Source organism: Anoplopoma fimbria, chromosome 5 (genome assembly GCF_027596085.1).
Source record: "Anoplopoma fimbria isolate UVic2021 breed Golden Eagle Sablefish chromosome 5, Afim_UVic_2022, whole genome shotgun sequence".
Classification (NCBI taxonomy): domain Eukaryota; kingdom Metazoa; phylum Chordata; class Actinopteri; order Perciformes; family Anoplopomatidae; genus Anoplopoma; species Anoplopoma fimbria.
In genome coordinates, this window is record NC_072453.1 from 18,309,064 (window position 1) to 18,334,201 (window position 25,138).

Genomic DNA, 25,138 nt, shown 5'->3' on the forward strand with positions numbered 1-25,138 from the left:
AGATTTGTTCCAGAGCATCACATGAGGAGGACCACAATGCAGTATTGTTGGTGGGGTACGATGAGACTGAACTGTAATTACTTTAATTTGTAGGTCATGTATTTTTACTTCTGACTACCCTCCAAAATGAGTTTCCTACTTTCTTTTAAGAAGATTTTACAGAGAGATGCATCTGCAACTTTTGATTATTTTTCACCAGTCAAGTGAACCAGTCAATATCTGGGTAGGATATGACGTTATTCTTCGGGTCGTGTAAGATCCTGTGTAACCTCCTCCTCCCTTGCTCTGTAGTTCTTCTGGAGGCCGCTACAGGCCAACCTGGAGGCCCAGGAGAGAGGCCCTGAACATCGACAGCATCTTCACCCGACCGAGAGGCTCCTCTCTTGGCTACAACACCCTGCCTGGTCCCTCCCTCCCTCCGGAGCCCCAGGACTTCTTTCCTTTGGCGGGACCCCCTCCACCCTCACAGCCGCCGGGGCTGCAAGAGGCGGAGGGGAGGGAGGCTGGGGAGTTGGAGGCGGGGTTTGGGCTGGTCGGGCAGCCCAGGACTCTCGGCAGCGGGCGGACGATGGGTCCACCTGCCCCTCCACCTCTGAGAGGGGTGGAGCACCAGCCACGTCTGATTCAGAGGATGGAAAGTGGCTACGAGAGCAGCGAGAGGAACAGCAGCAGCCCCGACAGGTAGGAGGCCCACAAATAACCATTACTGTCCCTTCCTTTCTGCCCCTGTCATTCGTTGTCTTTCCCTCTCGTGGTTTCTCTGTCACATTGAATTTCACTTCATCACCTTGAAATACGAATGTGAAAATAAACTACAACAAAATGTCCATCAATCCATAACAACAAATCCATCAATGGACAGATTTGTCAGGAGACGTACAATCTGCTCTCTCAACATTTCATCCTCTTTTGTCTTTTTGTTCTTGCTCTCTTTCTCTCTTTGTTTTACTTCTTTCCCTCTTCAGGGAGGTGGGGCAACAGAAACGGGTGCTGATGTCAGGACCCTCATGGCGCTCGGTGCCCAAGTCAAAGAGCAGCGGTGCCATCCTGCAGGAGCTGCCCTCACCCAGCTGGGGCGGCGGCACCAACACAGGTTTATATCTCTGCATGAGTTTTCATTTATCTACTCAAACTTGTTTTTTGACCCTGATTGATAATTTCCTATTTTTGATTGTGTTTGTTCAGGCGGTCCGGGGCGCAGTGAGCTGGACGAGCTGCAGGAGGAGGTGGCGAGGAGAGCCCGCCAGCAGGAGCAGCAGAAGCGGAGGGAGGCAGAGCGGGAGGCTGCCATGGGATTCAACCCCAAACCCAGCAAATTCATGGACCTGGACCAGCTCCAACACCAGGGTATGGAAAGGGAAAAGAGGGATGAAGAGAGAGACAGAAAGAGGGGAGGGAGAAAGGAGAGATGGGAGGATAGAAGTTATTCAAGGAGAGCGAAAAAGAACGGTTCACACTCACAGAAAACATCTCCTCTCACTTACCTCTAGTGGTATCTCACCATGCAGATGCTTCTAGTTTTTGTTGCCAACATTTTTGAATATTTATTTTTCCATACAATTGATGGGAATAGAATAACTTTTCTGATGCTAACAGCAGTTCATATGGACATTATTTCCAATGCAAACTGTCTGCATGCCGCGATACCATATTTAGTAAGTGAAAATATCTATGTTTTGTATATTTGTGTGAACTGGCACTTTAAGAAGAAGACAGCTGCATTGAAAGCTGCACAGGGCAACTTTGTGTGTTTAAAGAAGAACCATTGACTGACTTATGCCCATCAGAGCGCCCCAGAAGAACTTAGTTAGGTGTCTCGCCTCAGAACCCGAATGTTAGACAATTTCAATCTTAATTGTCACTCACAAAAAGTAAAAGCAGGGCGAATTTATGGCATTTCAATTTTAGGGTTGTGAGTCTGTCTCATGATACGGGCTAATGAAGTGTATTTTTATGTTAAAATGTTGCCCGGTGCAGCTTTAAGGTCACTTTATCACCTGTTGTCTAGTTTAGCAGTCACAGTGACTTCTACGCTCTGTCTGACCTCCTCTTCGTCCTCATTCCCATCTGTTCGTCGGCCTCTCCATCTGTCTCTCTACGTTTTATCTGTCTATTAGTTCAGTGTGTGTGTGACTCTAAGTCATACTGTATATATTTGTTTTTTTTATTGTGCGTCATCCATGAGTACTTTATAAATGTGTGTGTGTTTGACTTTTCCAGCCAGCAAAGTTGAGAAAGCAAACAAGACTCCTGTGAGACGTTTACTGACCAACAATAAGAGTGGGAAACTTTCTCAGGGGGATTTCCATTCAAAGTCACAATCCCAGTCCGAGTTCAGAGCTCTAGGGAGTTCACAATATGAACGAGTTTCTTAGTTTGCAAGAATATTCTGAGTGTGTGTGTACATTGTGTGTGTTTTTCTTCCTCTGTGTATGTTCAGTATGCTTGTGTCTCCCTATGGTCATGCTATCATGTGTGTATCTTCATGTATGTGTGTGAAGGATTGTGTTTTTCAGAGCAGTAGATGTGAGACTCAAGTCAAACTTAAAGAAGCACTCCACCAATTACACATGTCAAAGTATATTTACTAGAATAATGAGACTAATGTCTTCTGTGGAATCTCATTTTGAGCTTTGGGACTCCTCGTTTACGTTACGAACCAGGGCCATGGAGTCTTGAATGATTTAGACGTACCAGGAATGCAGGTTCTAATAAAGAAAACGTATAATGGTGCATTATGGGAAGTGTAGGTTCCATTGTTTTTGGAGCTTGACTCATACTAGAGACTAAAAGCTGGTCGTTGCATCAATTTCTGCACATTAGTGTTTTGAAGAGGATGAACCCTCCCTGACTCTGGGGATCCCCGGCGTTTCCTGTAGCGCCGACAACAATATCATTTGTCCAAACTAATGCATTACCAATGAACCTCAGCTCTACTTTGTGTTTAATGCTAATTACCATGTGTTATAATGCTAACACGCTAAACAAAATGTTGAACGTTACACCTGATAAATCTTTTTGGCATACTGACATTAGCATTTAGCTCGAAGCACCGCTGTACAGATAGTCAGAGACACCAGCATGGCTGTAGACTCTTAGTCCTGTTTAATCTGTCTCTGGCAAGTCCCCCAACTTTGTGGATTTGCAGCCTGAATACACAATCAGGACTTGGACTTGATTGCTGTGAAGACATAAAAACTATTCAACAGCAAACATTTTAATGGGTAGCATTCAGACACTATATCTTGCAATTTGCAGACTTGTGACTTGACTTTGACATGACCTTAATGACACAAGACGCCTGCTCTTACAGACTAGGCACTAGAAGGAAAGCTCTGGTGTGGGCCACATTCCTGTATGTATGTATGTGTGTGTGTGTGTTTTTCATGCATATTTGGTTCTTGCATCCACACATTATATGTTTCTGTGCCCGTGTTACTATTTTAAGAAAAGATGTGTTCGTGTGTGAGAGAGAGCCTTGTCTGAACTGCAGGTGTGCAGGTTTTCCCCTCCAGCTCAGCACTTACTAAATCTATATCAGGGATTATTATGTTGTGTCCTGTCTGTCCTACTGTGTGTGCTTTAGTGTGTTCAGCCTCATGTACCTGACACACACACACACACACACACACACACACACACACACACACACACACACACACACACCCCAGTGAGTACACTCAACCTTGATGAAGGGAAAGGACGACTTGCGAAGGAACAGATGGCATCACTATCAGAGCGATTACGTAACAGAATTTGGTTTCCCACATGCGTATCGATGGTTTCAGCCGGACTCTAAACGATCTGCCACAGTGTTTCAGAGGATGTTACAGCCAACGACAACAACAGAGCTCCCATCACCCCTCCTTTACTCTGTCTCTATCAATCAAAAGGCTGTAAACTCCAGCCAGGATGGATGATGGCTGCCCTTTTATTGTCCTCTTCTACATCTTTTTTTATAACAAACTAACACCACTGAGGGTGCGTTCACAAGGCTACCCACCACATAAAGCTCTGTACTTCTGTAGACACCCTGTCTGGTGTCCGTGGCTTCATGAACGTAGCCTCAACTTTTCTCCTCATTTATCTAATCTTGACTTTTTGACTTACTAACTACAGTCCAAGTTTACAGATTGATGCATTTTACTATAGAGTTGCAAACTGGGAAGAGATGCTGGGTGTGGGAATATTTTTCCACCCTGTAAAGTCTTCTTATTTCAAAGTTTACTTATTATGTTATCCTCAATATTCCAAACATAAATGGTTAAACCTACTGTAACAGTACAGTAGCACAAGGAGAGAAGAGAACGTTTGTCATACTGGACAGATATTTGAAGTTTGCTAACATTAGCTGACATTAGCTTATCATAAGCTACTGGTCTTACTGGACCAGATCACACCTGTGTGTATTAAATTGAGCATTCATACATTATATCTCTTATGGATGTAACTTCTTATTTTTAAGAGTATAAAAAGAGAAGAAAAGATACTATAAATTGATCATTATTATTATATATATATATATATATATTGTACGTATTTATTTTACCAATCCAAAGAAGTTCTGCAACACTGAAATAAAGAGGACGCTCCTAAATGGATCCTCCCACTCTGCAGCTCTGACATGTATAAGGTCCACTCACATGGACGTACAGTAGAGGAGCGTTTTGCATGCCGGCCCCCTCATAACCACTCCTTCTGCTCTGCTTCTATTTTCTCTTTCTCCTTTTGTCTCACCTGTTCTTTCACCCTCATACTTTGTCTCTGTCTTTACCTTTTGACTCTCTTTACCTTCACCTCCTTCTGATATTCTTCTTGTTGTTTTCTTTCCTTTTTTGCGTTCCCATCACTCTTTCTTTCTCTCTGCCACTCCTCATGTCCTTATATCTTTCTGTCTTTTCTCTATCTATCCGTTCTGTTGTTAACATCCTCAGCTGTGCTCAGACCCCTGCATGAGGCTAACGCTCATAGCGGATTGGTTGTAGCTGCGTGCATGAGGAGCACTGGGGGCCCAATCAAACGCAGGCAGGAACAGGAAATGGAACGGGAGACAGGAAACGCCCGCCCACAGGGGCCTCGCAGGTACCACCACTGTACCCCCGTATGTGTCCGCAGCGGTGCCTGTCTCAAACCACCTCTGACCCCCTGCCTCCCTTCCTCCCTCCCTCACTTGGTGTGTGTCCTCGGCTCCAGCTGTCCTCAAACGCAGCACACGACTCCTCTCTGTGTGTGTCCTCTGGGTGCTGGCTGTCTAAAAACACCTAAACACCCTCATGTTGTCTTCAGCTCTGGCTGCCCCACAATCCCAGAACCCCTTTTTATTTGTAACTCCAAGCACTGCACTCTCCCATCCTGCTGTGTGTGTGTGTGTGTGTGTGTGTGTGTGTGTGTGTGTGTGTGTGTGTGTGTGTGTGTGTGTGTGTGTGTGTGTGTGTGTGTGTGTGTGTGTGTGTGTCTCAAGCACACACACTTGACTATATACAGTAACTTTTATCCCCTTTGTGTTGGTGTGTTTGTTGCAGTGCAGTAAAATCCTGCTTTTCTTGGCTCTGTGTTGCCATTGAGAATAAGAATATGGAGGCAGAGTTCTTCTCTGCTTCTCTGCTTCTCTGCTGCTGTTGTGTTGCTCTTTGTAGCTGTGTGCTGCTAAGGCTTCCCTCTGCTCTGTGTGCCGCCGATCCATCGCTCTGTACGCTGTGAAGCTGCAGTCCGTCGCTGTGTTTCTGTCCTGTGTGCTGCCGTGTGATTGTAGTCACAGATGCTGTGGCTTGTTGTTGGTTTTTTTTGCTCTTTGCTGCTGTGTTTGTGTGTTAAGGTAAGTCAGTCCGCTTACCGAAGGGTTAGTTCTGCTGTGAGGAGGGGAAAGAGATAGGTGTCATATTTAATATATAAAAAGAGTGAGGCAGCTTATCTAGAATCTGATACAAAGAATAAATTACATTTAATATATTTAAATAATAATTATTAGACTTGAAGGCAAGTATCAGGCCCAAGCATGGAGCCATGGATTTAATTATTTATTTAATTATATCTTTGGGTTTTGGACTGTTGGTCACACGAAACCAAAAACTTAAAGATGTCAACTGTGGACATTGTAACATATGGTCATTTTTAGTTATTATAAATGTATTTTAAAAAATCCTCAAAAAAGAATATGCTTGATCAGAATGGCATATCATTTAAAAAAAGGAGATTAAATAGAGAAAATATGTGATTAATAAAAGAACGTATGCAGTATAACACAGAGAGGTATTTAAAAGCTATTTTAAAATAAAATAAATGTTTTTTATCACAGTCCATCGCAGGTTAAACTCATATGAGGCTAGTAAGATAAGATAAGGTGTGACAATATTTGATGAACTTAATTAGTCATGTTAATATCGGGTAAAGTTTGTTGTCTTATTAAAACTCAGTTTTGCTGCAGCAAAATGTGTTAAAAACGAATACATTTTAAATCCAGCAGCAGAAGGGAGGAGAGGGGGGAGGAGGAGGTAAAGCTCAGCGCTCAGCCTCTTTTATTACCTTCCTCCTCTCCTCTATTGATCAACACAAGCCTCTGAATTATAGCTCGCTGCTGCAAAGCCTGCTGGGTAATTACTAAGGCTGAAAAGAGACGGGAGTTCGGTGTGGGGGGATGGGGGCTGACACTCACGTAGACACAGACAGGTTAGCGCACACCGTCTTTAAAAATAGACACGCAAATTTACAGACTTGCTGTTCATACATACCAACACACACACACACACACACACACACACACACACACACACACACTGTAACTCTGATGGATAGAGTGCAGAATCTCTAATGTTCTACATATATCATGTCCTCCACATATCAATGTATGTAAATCAATAAAGTAATATAGAGGCCCTCCCAGACTGAATTACTCCAGACTGCAGAGGCCACGTTTATTTCCGTGTTGATCTACTGCATCAGCGCAGCAGTTAGCAGATTGCTGTTTGTGTTGTGGATGTGTTCAGGCCAGAGAGTGAACTTTGGTGAATGTGCAGCGATCTGTCGGTCAGTGGAGCCGAGCCTGTGCCTCCCTCATGAGCAGCATGGTGGCTGTGACATCCCATAAACAGGCTGCGTCATTGTGCGTTTGCAGCTGTTTGTTCTCGTGTGTGCGTCTGTTGTCTGCTTGTTTATCCCGGTGTGCTGTTGTGACCTTCCCTCTATGCAGTAACTCACCTGACGTCAGAGCAGCTCTGTGGGTTTTTGTGTGTGGGGGGGTTATTGTGTGCTGCTGGCTGACTGACACCCTCCTTCTCTTCTGTCCTCCAGTGAACAGCCTGGCCCGGTCCAAGTACTGCTGACGCCCAATCAGGAGGAGGAAGAGGACCAGGCGACGCCCAACCAGGACGCAGCTCTGGGCCCGGACCCGCCCCCTCCACCCTTCCGCTCCACTCCCCCCGACCCCCGCTCACCCTCAGCATCCCTCACCCTTGCGCCCCTTGCAGCCGAGGGGAGGAGGAGGAGGAGAAGGGTGGGTGCGTGGGGAATATGGGGGAGGCAGGCGAGGATGGGAGGGGGGGACGGGGGTGAGGCTGTGCGAGCTGCTGCAGGCCGGGGGTGAGCGTCCGACCCCTGGGGAAGCACTTAGCCATCTCTCTGCCCTCGCTTCCTCTGCGTCTCTGGGATACACACCTCACCACACACACCGCACACTCCACACACCTTGACCCCACACGCACACGTCCTCCCCCTCCGTCCTACACTCCTCCCCCATCTTCCCCCGGAAGCCTCCGGGCAAAGGAAACCTCTCACGCCTCTCTGGCAGCCCCCTCAGCCCCATTCGACCTCCGGTGCCGCTCCGCATTGGCCGACGAAGCCGTCGGTGACAGCGCCACGCGTCATTGGTCCTCCTGGAGTTTGGACCGCCCCGACGCCGTGGTGACGCCGTACGACACGCCCCCGACCGATGTGTCCCCATCAGGCCGCAGACGACCAGTCAGCACTACAGCTACAGTTGCCAGTCCTCTCCGGGGCAATACGGCTCCCAGCATGCCCCTGGGCAACACGGTGATCCCTGCTGTGACTGCGAAGAGGCTGAGCTGTCTGAGCTTGACTCCCTTTACCAGGCCAGTCTGCTGGCTGGAAAGACAGGTACACACACACACACACACACACACACACACACACACACACACACACACACACACACACACACACACACACACACACACACTTTTAGCAATTTAATTACAGTATGAATCACTAAAATATTTCATGGTAGAGGTGAAACGATTATTCTATTAATTAATTAGTCAACAATCTTGATAATCAATTAATTATATAATCAATTTTTCAGGCTTTACCTTTCATTTTCACCATCGCTAATAAAGAAAATCTGAATAACAAATAAAAAAGTTTAAAGACGCTAACTGGGACTCTGATAACTTATAATTCAGATTTTTCACTATTTTTGCAGATTTGATTTCGATTTTTTTGATTATGATTAATCAGTTAATCAACAAATAAGCAATAGATCAATTGATAATGAAAATAACTGTTGCAGCTCTACGGTACTGTATAGTCAAGTTTACTGTTAATTCCTAAAACAGAAATGATCCTTAATGTATGTTATTAAGTTTGATTCCTAGAGTCAAAGCTATTTTAAAATTGTATTTAAAACCATGTCTAGAAAATAAGAAAACAGAATTATACGTAGGAAATGTATGAGCTACTCGGGCTGTGAACAAAACTTCAAAAATATTGATAGCATAAAGTTTCAAATTTTAACTGCAAAAGAAGTTAAACTGAAAAGATAAGTACATAGAACGGCAGAAACACAGGAGTGTTTCTGCTGGTTGTTGCAGTGGATTCTGGGAAATCCCTATGTTGATTTTCTTGATAAAACCATGTCATTGAAGAGGCCTTTCGGTGTGCTGCCACGATACTTTACGGAAACACAGAACTTTATATTAAATTGTAGCCAAAATTACAAGGTTTCCCAAGAGGAACTAAAATATTTATAAATTGTTGGAGACTTTTTAATTTGCTGAGATGTTGCAGTAATAAAAGTGTGATGTATTAGTTCAATTAAGGCCTGCAACAGAATTCATGTTTAGTATATTAATAATGCTTTACCTTGGTATGTAAGGGTATAGATTTAACAACATAGGGAACATTAGAGTTTTTAAAAAGCTTCCTCTACAATGGCAGACATGTTTTAGAGACCATCCTGGTATGTTTTTCCTGCTTTGACCTCCAGCCTTGCTTGTGTGTGTCTTCAGGCTGCAGCCCATCGGAGAGGCTCATATCCAGGGTGGGAGGCCAGGCTCGCTCCAAGACCCCCAACGCAGACATGGAGAGGAGTGTGTACGGGGCGGACTGCACCCCCACCTACCTCAACAAGGTAACACACACGCCTCAACAGAAGCCCCTCGCAGGTCATCCGTTCGGCTCCATCTTCCTGCCTCTGACAGACATATTTCATCTCCCTCCGCAGCCAATGATGTTGCGGGATCTGCGTTTGGGTGCGGAGCCTGATGATGGGGGAAACCTGAGACAGATCGGACGCAGTCTGAGCGGCACAGTGGTGACCTCTCGCCGCGGCCGCCTGACTGCAACCCGCAGCTTCGTGAGTGGGCCTTTCACTGTGTTCTGCTGCCTCCCTGTGGCCGTGCTGCTAAACTGCACCTGCCTGACATCCCGTTGCACTTTACACATAGCTGTGCTCTTCAATCACCCCGCTGTTTGTCTCGTTTCCTCCCTTTTGTGCTGCTTTCCAATCTGTCCTCCTCTCTCTGCCTCTCCTCCTTTTCTCTCTCTCTCTCTCTCTCTCTCTAAAGGTGAAGCAGGCTGATGTCAGTGCCTCTCCTTGCTTACTTCCTCTCTTCTGAGTCCCTGTTGCTATTCCACCACTATCATCTCCTCCATCCTCCTCATCACCAACACCTTCTCATCACCACCTCCCTCCACTGCTTCACAGGTAAACACCGGGCTGGGTTCACGTATGACGTTACTCTTTTACATCTTTAAAGGAAAATACCGCTCATCTGCTTAAGACTTGGAGGAGTGTACTCATGTCCTTGGTTGAAGAGTGTGTGTGTCTGTGTGAGCGATTTCTAAATCAGGTCAGAAAAGTCTTTACTTGGTATGTTATTTATTTTTTGGTGAACATTTTCATTTCTGGCAAACTCATCAGGCACAGAAGTAGGTTAAGCCCCTTTTTGCACATAGCTTTATCCTGTGGATGTGCATTTATTTAATAACTGCGGAGACCAGATTTTCACCCCTGTGCAAATCTGTCATGTGTCAAATTTAGTTAAACTCTCCAACAGAAAACACCTAAAAAACACGATCAATCTATACCATCATTCTTCTTTAACGATCAAAAATGAGCTGTGAACAACATGTTAATCTGATCCCCGGTCAGAAACAACGCTTTTGATGCTTTTCTCCATGCCAGAATGACACATGTAAAAACTGCAGACCCGTCTGGTTTGTTTAAGTCAATTTAAGTTTCTCTTTTTAGTTTTTTTATAGTCTGAGGCATCTGGCATGATTTACTCTTCTTCAGTTCCAGTGTGCAAATATCACGGTGGGAGCTGAGGTCAATGCAAATCCATCTGAAATATTTGTACAACATGTTGTTTTTTCTTATAGTGGAAAACTGTTGAAAATTGTTCTTAGTATTAATTCCATTATTTTGCCTTATAGGCGGCTTGGAACAACTGGCTCTAGCTCTAATGAAGGCTATGCTGGTCTGAAGAAGAAAGTCTTGATTTATCACCAAATATTTCAGATCTCTTCAGCGCTTCACTTTGTAGAGGAAACACTGAGAACAGAAACAGAACAGATATGTCATATATCAAACTGAAACTCTTGTGGGGAAAGCTGCCTGAGGCACATAAACGATAAACAAACCAGGAAACAGTGATGTTACAAATACAAAACAGAAGAATAAAAGACAGTGACTCATAAAACCTTGGATGTTTTGAATGTACTGGTCTCCACTATTCAACGCTTTATTCCCCAGTTGTTTTCGCCTGCCTTGCTTTCTTTCTGTGCTTGTTAAACGTTACATCCTGGTTTCAGACACCTCGGTAAAACAGCTCGAGTCTTCTGGGAGAAACCAGGAAACTGATCCAGGTTTCACTGCCATCAGGACACAACTGCACGCACAGAAACGTGGATACGGTTTCATTAATTATACAGAAAGATGAATAACCATGTTTCTGGTGTTCCAGGTCATGACCAGAAAAGGACGATAATATGCATGTAAATGCTGTGGTGTGGCATTTGAGATTGTTTCTGGTTCATTTTTCATTAGTCATATGACTGGAGAAGACTAAATAAATACAAGACACACAAAACCTTTTTTTTTTCATTATAAAATATCACGTTTTCATCCATTATTGGGTATAAAAGGTTGAATCTTTTTCATTCATTCACAGAATAGCAGTTTCACTCCACTTTAAACCTGAATTTGTGGATAATTCAAATTTAATTTAATAAATAACAGTTCACCTGGAAACAACGCTCATTTAATGAAATTTATATATATAATTTACTGTATGTGCAAAAGATAACCCCCAAAAATATGCTGATGATAGAATATTTTTATATCTTTAAGGTTGATTTTAAGGAGATTTTCTTTATCATATTACATATATTTGTTGCAGCAATATTCTGGAAAAGGTGTTTTGTCTGTCAAATAACTTTACTTTAAATAATATTTTTACCTGAAAGAACTTTATGTTAAATTCTAGCCAAATTCGATAGATAAATTAGAAACAATTTCTATAAAAATTGATGTAGAAGACATGGAGATTTAATGCATTCAACGAAAAATGGTGCAACATCTTGTGTTTAAGCAGTTTATTCAATGAGTGTGTTGGTTCGGTGAACGGTTTATTTTCAGTATTTAATTTTTGGGACAAAATGTTCCATTTAGGATTACAGATTTAAGTAGAACGTGGGGAACGTCAGTGTTCAAGTAGTGAAAAGACAACAAAGAGCACATGACATGCTGTTTGGAGCATCAGTGGGTTTGTGTCTTTGACCTTCTGTGTCTGTTTGGAAGCTGATCAGAAAGATCCATCTCCAGACAGCTCATTGAGTTTAACCCTTGACCCTCTGAAAAAGGTTGAACTTCAGGTGCACCTTCATGCTAACCCGACCTGTCGTCTCCTCTCCTCTCTCAGGAGCTGTCGGGCGGTGCGGGGAGCTTCTGGTTGTGTCTGACGGGCGTGAAGCGGCCTTCTGACCAGAGTCCACCTCTGCATCACTAACGTCTCACAGAGCGTCCGCCTCCGCGTGGGGCAGCGGCGCCGGCGTCCTCCACGGGGGCCTTCGCCTTCACGGACCGGGGATCAACTTCGGGAGGATCCAACTCGACTCCTCCGAATCCTGTTCCTCCTCCTTTCTCCTGCAAACAACATGCACACGCAAACACATGCACGCACACATGCACATCTGCACCGACGTAGAGCTCCCTCAGCGCCTGCAGAACCCTGCTTAGCCTCTCCTTGCCTTCCTCCTTTCCTCCCTTCCTCCCTCCCTCTCCTGACCTACTATTCTGTCTATGCAGTCACTCTGACCCCCAACTACAACCTCAACTTCCCCCCCCTCCCTTTACCTCCCGGGACTGTTGTTTCTTGTCTTCCCCCTGGGTGTTCAGAGGGCTTCCCTGTGCAGTCAGCCCGGTGTCGTTGGATTGGTCCCTCACAGACCGGGTCTGACGTGGACCTGAGCTCTCGACAGACTCGTCCTCCATCCTATGGGACCCTCAGCTCAGGGGGGGAGACTCTTACCAAGTAGCCACGCCTCTTCCTCTTTCTTCACGGGCATTTTCCTGTTGGACGCACACATAGCCGAAACTGGTCTGTTTCAGATGGACAGCCATATTTTTTTCTCTCTTTTGTTTTTGGGGTTTGTTGTTTTAGTTTTTTCTTCCACAGTAAACCCGCCCGAGACCGAACTCACTAATAACTAAAAGTCATGTACAGAAACACTCATGTATGAAACCTGTATGTTAATTAATAAGACCTTATGGAATGTTGATAATGATAATTAACAAATATTGATAAACTTAAAGTGGTACTTCCTCATGTCTGCATTTCAAATAGGAGTGGAGTGCACTTCACAAGTGTCTAGCTGGAGTTTCGCCCCCCCACCCAAAACCGCTCGCCGACCTAATGACAGCTCTCCCGTTTCTACCGGGAGATTAAACAAGAAAAGCGCTTCCTTTTTTCTCTGCTTCTTTCCTCGTTCCTTTCTTTCTTTGCTTCTATCTTGCTGTCGTTAACTCGCGCTTGCTTTCTTTCTTCCAAACAGGAAACGGTAGCACCAGAAATAGGCCAACAGGGGAGGGGAGTCATGGAGGAGTGAGAGTATGTAGTGTAGGAAACCCTTCTCTTAGGCTTTACCCATGAATAAAAGAGATGACTCAAGTGCGCTTTACAAGGTTACTCGGCAGAAGTGCACTTTCCGAAGGCTATTTGACTGAGAAGCAGCTGGAGAGAAGTCGAAGGCGTTTGTTTTACTTAAAGGCCTCAGGTGAACTTCAGTGGCACTTATCAATTCACACTTTATCATTTCTCCCTCCCACTGAAGCTGGTTTTGAGACCTCAGATGTGAATAGAAAAATGCTCATCTTCAGCCTGAGACAGTGACATGTCTAATATGAATATGCTTTATATGATATATATGTATTAGAGGTATATTTTCAGCCAGTGAGCTATCTTCTTCAGAGATGTCAACCATTCCTCAGTTGTATGAACAGTTATTCTACAGTGTTGAACAGTTATAACTTAATTCACCCCCTTTACTGAGGAGCATTCTGACATGTGTAGAGAACATTTATTATATGCTTTTATTCTATTAAATACAATATAACATAACAGAGTCCTTATACAACAACTGGCCAATGTAAAGTTGTTCAAGAATTTTAATGATGTTGATTGATCGTTGTAACTAAAACCAAAGGTTGGCACTTAACTCAGAGAGCGTATTTAACATTGCTGTTTTTATTTCGATTTAGGTTCAGATTTTGTTGTTGTTGGGTTTTTTTTGTTCGTTGGTTTCTTTGTTTTTGGGTTCTGGATGTGGGAGAATGTAGCCAATTGTAGCGCATGAGTCCGCTATGCAAATCAACCTTCCCTCACGATCCTGTATCAGAGACAGTCAGGAGGCTGACACACCCACCCACGGGCGCTCTCTCACGGACTCTGGCAGAGGCACGCAGAGGTGGAGGAGATCTCATGTTTTAAATGCTGCTGGTGAACTTTGTTGTTCTGCATCTAACTGCTATGTCTCAACCGACGGAATGCAAAAAAGGGGCAACGAGTAGGGAGAGAGCCAAAAGGGAGAAAAAGAGAGCGAATGAATGTAAACTAAAGGATGAAAGTGTGTGTTTGTGAATGATGTGGTGGTCAGAGACAAGAGGGGTGTGGAGAGTGAAGTGGTAACCACTGTAGACGGTTTACTGTATGTGGGTGTGTGTAGACTGTGTGTGTCAGTTCTGGGGTGGTGTTGCTCGGGAAAGAGGGAACCTGTATTTTTGCAATAAAGTTATTACCAATGCACTCCCACAGGGGGCGTAACCACCGTACAAAGTCTGTGTCATCATTTGTTTGTAGAAAGATCAGGAGTGAAAAGGATGTCCTCTTGTTTTAGACTGAGAGCGGCAGTGACCTATTACAAGACAAAAACATGTTCCACTTTCTGTTTGTGGTACTAATAATTATTATTCCACAAATCAACGATTGGATTTTTGCATGGAACACTTCCAAAACTGCATTTCTTTTATTCTCCAAAGAAAATATAATACTATTTAAGGGTGTCTGTCATTTCACACCATTTTTGTAAAAAAGAAAAATATATATATATATTAGAGCTCAGAAAAAGCTCCTACCTAAATATTTTAACAGGTGTCAGCTCTTGTGCCCTTCTTAGAAATTAAAAAATGACCTAAATAACATGAAACAGCACTCAAATCTGTAGAGATAATATACTAGAAATTACAGATATTAGAAATGTAAAATGAAAGAAAGTGCTAGGTTTAATGTTATGATAAGAAACAATATCAATCATATCTTGAGAAACACTGCATAGAATACTTTAACAACTCAATTGCAATGTAAGTCTTAATATTAACAATATTTGATATTATTTTGTGCATACAAATTAACATATTTCTTCAGGCTATTAATAGTAGGTCTATTTCATTTTGGGGATGTAAACAGGAAGTAGAATGTTGCCATGGGTCCAGTTAGCTGTGGACTAAAACTCAAGTCACCTTTTTTGTTGTTGAGCCTGTATTTGTTAACATGTTGGCAAATTAGCACAAATAAAAGTATGCTGAATTAACTATTAGCAGTTCCTGTTTGTAAATTAACCATTTATATACAGACAATTATCACTACGTCACTTTGATACCGAAGAAAAGGTAAAAATGTGAAGATTCTCGGGCAGGTTCTGGAGTGGGAGTATGGAGCGTCTTAACTATGATTTCTAATAAGATTTATGGACGTTGTTTTCATCGGACATCGTTTATCAGTAAATGTAAGTCACACAGAACCTGAACACAGTGTTACATGTGTGTATGTTCATATTGACAGAGTTATGACACCGACCTGAGTACAGCCATATTCTTGAAGATAATCACAAAATCACTGGGAATAAAAAAGCTATTTATTTTTATATTTCCCTCATTTATCAGGCTACTTTATTCTTCTATTTCTCTAAATTTTAGGGGGAATTAAGGTACATTTTACCCCACTGAATTTATAAAAAAAACAAGTATAAATTTGTCAAAATGATCTACATAGCCTACATGAATCTGAAAAAGGGCCATTCTACTTTTGGTTGCCTATTTTAAGTTTATTTTATCCTTGTACTTTTGTTAAGTTTTTGAATGTAACAGAATCGGCTAAATCTAACGTGTAGTAGTTTTACTTCAGTAAAAAAGACTTCTTCCATTACTGCACACTTGCCAGAACTGAAGGTTTCATTAAAATGTAAGAAGCATTTTGCAATAGATTTTTTAATTTAATTTAACATTAAATACAGAGCCGTGCAGTAAAATGAAGAGAATTAGTTTTTAATGTTGATCGCTGTTTATTCTGTGAAGCCCTCATGTCAACGTGCTGTCATGTTGGCCAGTCTGCAGTCTTTGCCTCTACCACTAGATGTAAGCAGCGATACACTGGCCTCCACATGCATTCACAAATCCAATTCACTCCCATTCATTCACAGAAGTATCCACACACTGTCATCACTTCACAGACACACTCACACAAACATACACATTCTCTTCACTCTCTCACACACGCCTTTTGTGGTCAAAGTTTTCTGTTTTACCTCAAGGTGACAGAGTTCTTGCTGAGAATCTCAGGAATCTGTGCAGAACAGGGCAGAGAAAAAATGTGAGAAATCAATAGCCATTACCTCTTACATACCCCTCTCTCCAGTGTACTGGGAAAGTACATTTATCGGTTATTTTGTGTCGTGTGTGTTTATGTTTCTCCTTCATCCTGTTGAGCTCCAGTGACCTGGATTCAGAGATACTGTAGGATGTTTTAATGGGTCCTCTCACCTCGCTTCTGTAAGGAACCGAATGTGTGTCGGCCAATGTACCGTTCACATCTCTAGTGCATAGAACCTTCTACCTTAATATCAGAAGTATCGGCTGGATTCCATTCCATTGACACAGACACTTGCAACAAAGAGTGTTGCAGTATCTGGAAGCCAAGGCTACACAGAAAGTAGTGTTGGGGTGCAAAGTGTAGTTTTGTTGTTGCTGCATGTTAATGGAGAAGAAAGGACTCGATATCTGAACAATACAAATGTGTTCAAGGAGACGTTTGCATCGGTCAAGAATGAATGAGGCACAGTTGTGTACTCTTTATGCTCCGGAGGCGTCTTTAATTAGAGACACAATAGTGAGCGGGAGGATTTTGTATTTAATGAATGAGAGGTCGCTAAGAGAAGTAGACATCTCTCTTTTGAAATGTCGCCAGCGTTTGTCAAGCATCGAGACCAGCACAACTGAGTCAATTATTAATATGCAAACACACACAAGAGCAAACATGTAGATGTAGAAATGAAAGTTACACAACGCATAAAAACAAAGACGAGGTGAAACATTCAAAAATAAAGGTGTAGAAAAGATATGCACCATGCAAGAATCTGTTGGTGTAGTTCAGGCAAATGGCCACATAATGTTTACTAATGTAATAAATCAAGTGTTTTTCAAACTATACCAAAGTAGTGAATCGACACTTTTCGACAGACTAACATTTCCATCCTTGTAGTCAATGTTGCTACGGCTAATTAGAAGAAAGAACGGGAAGCATATGTGTTATGTTTCCCTCTTAATATTCTCTCATTATGACACATTAAAGAGAGTTTTAATGTTCTATTATTTCAGCTATGTATTTTTTCCCTCGGTCAAATGTTCAATGTATGCTTCCCTGGATGGGTATGTTGAGATCACCAACCCAGACCAGACAAGCTGAAGGTTATCATGAACATATTAATGAAAAAACAGGTGCTTTGTAATTGAAACTTTACTCTCATCCTATCTGAACACACAGCACGACTCCCAGAGCTCAGACAGGAAGGTGTGATGTGGCACTGTGAGAATAAAGATGGACTGAAAACTAATTACTGACTGTAACACCCGTACTTAAACACTGTGAAATTGTCAGAGGATGCTTCCAAGAGTGGATTAGGAGCGGTCTGCCTACGGGAACGAGAAGCTGCCAGCAGCGTGGGAAGAAAGATTAGATTAGTTTTTGCTCGAAAACATTTTGAATCTGATCATAAACCATTTGTTGTATTCTGAATAAGACACTCAGAATAGGTTCCTGCTGAAAACATGCAGAAAAAACATGATTTAATACAAAGGACGTCTCAATATCACCTTTTCAGGCTCAGCTCAACTTCCATTCGCTTTGTCAACTGTCCTTGATCTGCCAACCTCAGCAGAACTTTATTCTGTCCTGATTTTATTAATGCTAAATTCAGCATGCTTACATTGACATTAATCATACGGATTCACGTATATTAATTTTTCATTCCTGATACAGATACCTGGGCTTCAGGTATCGGTCGATAACGAGTACCAATCTGATAAATTAATAAGATATGTACCTTACTTTGTAAAAGAGACCGGGATCATTCTTTTATGCAAAAGGCTTCAACAGGCTTTAAACTTTGCTTTCTTCTTTGCTTTTATAAAATAAATTTAACCAATAAAAAGATGGATATAAATTAACTGAATTGTCATTTATTAATAAAATAATATATTGTACACAAGCAATATTGTAAAATATCTTCAACATTTACAGGAATTACAATTCAAGTGTAAACTCTGCAACACATTGGTCAAAACTTAAAACAGGAATTCAAATCCCAGTATATGATGTATAGTTCATAAACACAGAACTGACTTGAATGGATCGACCCATTGTCACAATAAACGATCCAGATATCTGAGTCAGTATCGGCCTGATACCCAGTATCAGTATTAAAATATGCAGCTTTAGTATCAGCTTTTAAATAATTACTTAATTAAGGTGAGGGGACCTTTGTCTTCATGTTAAAACCAAAAGTTCACAAATCTTTGGCAAACACGCTGATTCTCTTTCTGGCTGAAGGTGACGTGAGAAGATTGATTCCCATATGAAGCTGCAGCTGGTCAGCTTAGCTTAGCTTAGCATAAAGACTGGAAATAGCCTGGCTTTATTCAAAGGTAAAACAAATACACTTACCAGCTTCTCTTAAGCTTAGTGATGAAGAAGTCATATCCCAGTTTCATTCATGGCTTTAAGCTGTTGCCAGGCAACCAGGGAGGAAGTAACTGTACCTGGCAAAGAAATAATGCACATAACCCCTCATAAAATGTTGTTTTTCACACTTCTTTGGTACGGATTAAACAAACAAGATATAACTCTAAAACAGGTAAACAGCTTAGCGTCAGCTGTTCACCTGTTTTTAGTCGTTATGCTATGCTAAGCTCATGGCTGCTGTCTGGAGCTTCACTCTCCTCTAAAAACTTAACAAGTGTATTTTCTATAATATATTAAACTATTCTCTTTAAGATAATAATTACTTCGTTAAGGTTAGGAAACACTTGTTGTCGTGGTTAATGAAACGTTGACCCATCCATCCTGCTGAAGCTCAACCTCTATCCACTTTGTGGCTCGTCCTTCAACAGTTAACTTACTTTTCCGGACGGTCATTAATATTCCTACCGCTGTTAACGGTCTGTAGATAACAGTGTGCTAACACTCAAAGAGTGCCGTTTGGACTAAAAAAGGTAAAACTGTGCAGAGGACCAACCTAGTAAAGAAATGATGAATCCTCCTGTTTTAGCAAAAGTAACAACAGACACCTGATAGAGGTACATAAAGATAATGTAACCAAAGATATAAGCTAGCCACCCTGTGAGGCTGATGCACAGCGATGCTTTGAGCATGAGCACGCTCACATGCTGATGTAATACCATGTTCAGCATCTTCCTTTATCATTTGCTAATTAGCACTAAACACAGTACAGCCGAGGCTGATGGGGAGGCCTTTGGTTTTGCAGTCATTTTTGCAGACATTTGACCTGATAATGACGCTGGAGGAGAAGTCAGGGGCAAGTTGTTATAATTCATCACGACTGTCTGTATCAAAATGTCATGGCGATCCGTCCATTAGCCAGTAATGTCAACCTGCTGGATGAAAAGTCAGCGTCTCACTTAAGTCGGTAGCATTTCAGTCCGAGAGCCACGCCGCTAGTGTCGGAGAGCTCGAGTTCCTGCAGCCAAATTAAGTTTCAAATGTCACATTCGTGCTAAAGCAAACACGTGCAGATGGAATCCCTCACATGCAATTCTTTTAACCAATGAAACACAGCTACATCTGTAAAATGACTGACTGTAACATCTGGGACGACGACTGAGAGCGGACGAGATCACACGCAGTAACAAAATCAGTCAAATGATAATCTATCTATCCTCCTCATCCTCTTTCCTTCCTCCTCGGTCCTCGGTGTGGGTCGTGTCTCTGATGCCTGAGCTTCCTCTCGTGGAGAAGAGTGCACGTGCGGGGGGGCTCACGTGCGCGGTGGTGGCAGACAGACGCTCACTCTCTGTGGGAGAGTCACCGAGGGCTAAAAATAGCTCGTCAGAGGAGGAGGGAGGCGAGCTGGAGAAGACAAGTGAAATAGAAAATTTGGGGTTATTTATATTCTTCTGCATCCCACCGTGACTTCCTCCCTGTAAAACCCGTTTGCCTTTTTTATCTATTGGTCTATTCTTGTCTGTGTGCACCCTCCCTGGCATCTCTGTGCTCAGTTGACGATGACTCAGGGTTCTAAAGTAAAAGCTGGCGTGTTGCGTTCCCTCATTAACAGACAGTCACTGAACAAGAAAACACACACAGCTGGTCGTTAGGAGTGAACCACATATGTAGCTCCAGTATGAACATCCCAGACAGACAGCACTGTTACCATAGCAACCGTGACTTTCCCGTTAGCGTATTTCAGTGCACGTGTGCAGATCGGATGCTTCAGCTCCTAAAGTCTCCTTTCTTTGTCTCCCTCCATCTCACACTGATGTTTTCGGTTTAACTCTTGAGGGACACTGGGTTGACAGAAGAACAGAAACCATTGTTCACTGTGATGAAATACAACAGTCCTGTAATATAAACTGACACGCTGTAGTTCCTCTATTTAGCATTCATAAGCAGTAAATATACATTTTATAATTGGGTGTAATCATTTCATTTAGTCTTCATAGGAAAAGTTTAAATTGTCAAATACTGTAAACACTCCGTACAAGTACATTTTAGACTATTTTGTTAGGGTAAGGAATGAACCTTTATAGGAAAAATGAGCCGTTTTGGTCTCAGCAAAAACTGTTTTTCTGGTCTCTCAGTGTAAATTTATTCTCTGGAAAGTAAGTAAGCTGCACTAAGTTTGCCAGTGGTGGAACTGAAAGAAGTAAAGTGTGGTATATTTTCAGGTCTTGCACGATACAGCGAAGGCCCCAAGTGTTTTTGTCCTATATAAGAAGCAGATGTGCAGGATACCAGGGGCTGAAGGTCAAAGGTGTAGAATGTCGGAGCCCCATACAAGGTCTTGACCTCAGCCCAAATGTGAATAACATGTACCATATATAAGGAGGGGTAAGAGCCCGAAAAGTAGGGAACTCACAGATTCGACTCGAGACCTCCGGGCGCTCTAGACGTCCGTCATGACATGTGTTGCTTGTTTGTAATAAACTTCATTATACCAGCAAGAACAGTGTCCGCGGAGCATCCTTTCTCATCACTTCAACAGCACTGTCGCATGAAAGATACGACAAAAGTCCCTGCAGTGTATATATGATATATTATAAACCAGCTTTTTCCTCTATGAAGATCTGCCAAAATGTCTTCACAACAACAGCGTGCTTTTTTTCCCGTTAAATCTCCTCCCCAGCTGTGTTTGCCGACAGCGACAGATATCGAGGAGATTTAATGAATGCTACACATTTGAATAGAGAGAGGAAGGAAAAAAAACAACACATGGGAGTAATGGCTGGGAGAATTGTGAACATGCAGTAATCACTGCAATTATTACTGCAATTATTATTATTATTATTATTATTATTATTATTATTATTATTATTATTATCAGAATCAGCGCCTTTGATTTTATCCCTCAGCAGCACAGTGCCACAGCCTTTATGTGTGTGTGTGTGTGTGTGTGTGTGTGTGTGTGTGTGTGTGTGTGTGTGTGTGTGTGTGTGTGTGTGTGTGTGTGTGTGTGTGTGTGTGTGTGTGTGTGATAGAAGTATCCCGCTCTTCTATTAAGGCCTCCAGTTGAACATTAACTCTTAATCCATCACAGTAATGCTTGATGCCAATGTCATCCCTCTCTCAGAAGCAGAATGGACCCATTCCAAATCTCTTTATCTTTTTACCTGTTTTGTCCACTTTATTCCCACTCTGTCTCTTAACTCATCTTTTCTCTCATTCTCCCTGACTTTTCTGTGCAGATACAATCCTCCCTATTTGTCTCCACGTTCTATTCCCCTTTCAGTCACCCTCTCAAAGTCTCATATCTCCCCCTTCATCCCTCCAGATCAGGTGGCTTAACTGTTCACTCACGTAGCAGCTCCAGCCAGAGGACACATTATTAATAATACACTGAAACAATCAATTGAAATGTTACCTTTGGGGGGGGGGGAGATTGCGTTTTTTAATGTCAGACAAGTCGCTAGTTTAATGTTCTCAGTGCCAACAGTCAGTTAGAAGCACATGGTTAAGGTTAGGGAGAGATTGTCGTGGTGGCAAAAAAAAAGCAAAGGAAACAGGATTTATTGTTTGACACGTCCGTCTTTCATTCATTTCAGTTTAAGCCCATAAATCTGAAGAACTCAACGCCATCCTGTAGTCCTCCTTGGGAGGGATTCATCGCATCTCAGAGGAAGTAAATGGAAGGTGGCTGTTTTGTGTTGTCAGTTTGGCTAAATCCAATTTCTATTTTCTCCATGCTAGATAACCAACACATCACTGACTGCATGTGCACTGAAAGTTGGCTCTAAATGTGAATTGTGTTCAGCAGGATCTTCAAACCTAGGCTGACCTTTTCTGTCATGTGTGGTGCTACTTATTCCAGGTTTTATCAATAGGTTTTTGGACTCACAGGTATTTTGGTGCCTTGTGACAATACTGGTTGAATCTGAATGACTAAATCTGTGTAAGTCCTCTTTGCTATTCCTTGAGAGAGATTTGTCTCTCCCCCACCGTGCCTCCATCTTCCATCCATCTTTGCTGACCAGCTGATTCGCCCTCATCCCGATCCCCCATAGCACAGTTAGAATTGGATGAGCAGCAGGACACCATACAGATTGTGTGTGTGTGTGTGATTGTGTGTGTGTGTGTGTGTGTGTGTGTGTGTGTGTGTGTGTGTGTGTGTGTGTGTGTGTGTGTGTGTGTGTGTGTGTGTGTGTGTGTGTGTGTGTGTGTGTGTGTGTGTTTGCTTAAAAGATGTTTGTTAACGACCCCTTCATGATGTCCATGCAGATGAGCCACAAACCCTTTCTCCCTCTATCAGCATGTCAGCCTCACCCCATGTTAGCGATGGCGTTTTTAGCTGACCTTTCCGTTTAACCAAGTAAAGTCCGTTATCTGATTGGACCACTGCGAGACAAAGTGCTGCTGTAACAGAGTCATATTCTACTTCTTTAACTAAAGGTGTTGTGTTCCTATACGGTGTTGTTTGTTACTTGAGAGCTTCCTCTATCTTTTGCACATATGCACTGAAACGGAGACAAATGAAGTGAACGCAGTTACAAGGCTGCCTCTGGGTTACTGTAGAGGTTGTTCTATCTCTCTAAGACACACACCAAATTATCTTGTGAAGAAATGTGGTGAACACTTCTCACACGTTTCCCGCGGTTTGATTTGGGTTGGTCACAACTCAACCCTTGTTCCTTTACACATTTACAGTGGCTTTAACATAAAACTCTCCAACGATTCTGATAAACTTTTAAGCTTTTGAGAAAGTGGCTAACTGTCTCCAGCTTCTCAAATGTGTGGATTTCCCTTCCTTTTTATCAGTTTTTGTCACTATACAATATATTTTTTCATTAATAAAGAAAATAATGGCTGGATGCAACGCTAGATTAGAGGCAATGTATATTCAGAATGAGGGGGGATTTGAATGTATGCATTAGATGTGGGTCACACCTGGCAGCACTGTACTGTAAGCACTGTGTGTGTTAAGGGTTTATGTATTTACTACAGGGCTTTGTCATATGAACGTAAACACGATTTGAAATTTGGTGCTTTTCATAGTACTTAACAGTTTAATAGTTTTCATTTAGCAGCAGCTAAAGGCTGGGGCAGTGAGGTCAGTTCATCTGTCTGGGGGTTTGTAGAAGTCAAATATGTTCCACGGACAAGCAGGAAGCAATCAATTATTCTGAGATAAATCTTATAAATGTCATTGAATACTAAATTAGGTTGTGCCTCTGTTAAAGCTGCATTTGAGCAAATAAATTATTGCAGCAGAGCAAACTATAAGTCATGCTTTGGTAGAGGATTGATTAGCTCTATTGGAAACATTTATTCACATGTGAGGGGAGAGATGTACAGTAATGCTGCAAATCAAGAAGAGATGGACCTCTTGACTTTTCACTGCTGGGGAAATGTCAACAAACACAAACACCTCTGGGCAGAGCAGATAATATCTACAGCCAGATAAAGGATGGTTGGTTGAAGTGTGTGCAGTGTGCATGTGGCTGATTGCAGCACTGATGCTCATCAAGTCATTTTTCTATACTGACAAGGAGTGTAGAAGATGCTCAGTCTGTTGTTGTGGTACAAAGTACCGACATGGAGGATGGCAGGAAAACGCGTCTTAGTTTGATGGGGTGACCAAAAAAAAAAAGCCTCTGCCCCTAAAGGGAGCTTGCCTCTACTCCACACATAAAAGGCAAACAGATTAGATTAAATACAAGAGATTATAATGGCACAGCGGGTGAAGAGATTTTATTCAGCTGGCAGAGGAGAAGAACGAGGGCACGTCAGAACTGACAAACAGCCAGTGGGACTCTTTCTCTGCTGTATCTGCATGAATGAAAAGAAGAGATTAGATGAGACTAAATGAGGGAGAGAAAGACATTAATCATCAGCTTTTTTTGTAGAGAGGGGAATGAAGAGTGTGTGGGAGGGGGGGATTTTAAATGTAGAATAAAAAATGAAAACATAACAGCAAGAAGTGACTTTCAGCAGCTTTAAAAGGAAAAAAATATGATAATATGTCAAATGGTACACAGATTTTGGTAAAAGAGGCTGGGACAGATAAGCCTCTCTGCTTCCGACTGACCCCTGAAAAGAAGCATTCTGGGGCAGACAGCACGGCCGTGGCATTGTGGGTTGAAAGCAAAACATAGGACATAGACTAGATCTTATTAGGATTTTGTAGTAATTATGACGGCATAAGATGTCAGGGAGGTTGTTCAGAGCGACAAATGGAAAAAAACACAACCTCAGATTTTAACAGCCACTTTTCATCTCCTACTTCTTACATACAGACAACGTTGGTCTCTTTAACCATGACCAAGGTCGTTGCAAATACTTCGACACGTTTTGTTATTGTTTCTATGACGACAAAGCTCTCCTTATCTAAACGAAGTAGTCAT

General features: G+C 42.4%; 1 pseudogene; it reads left to right on the forward strand.

Moving 5' to 3' along the window:
* Positions 1–12,242, forward strand: part of LOC129091839 (inactive ubiquitin carboxyl-terminal hydrolase 54-like) — a 38,038-nt pseudogene extending 25,796 nt beyond the window's left edge.
* Positions 12,243–25,138: the final 12,896 nt, after the last annotated feature.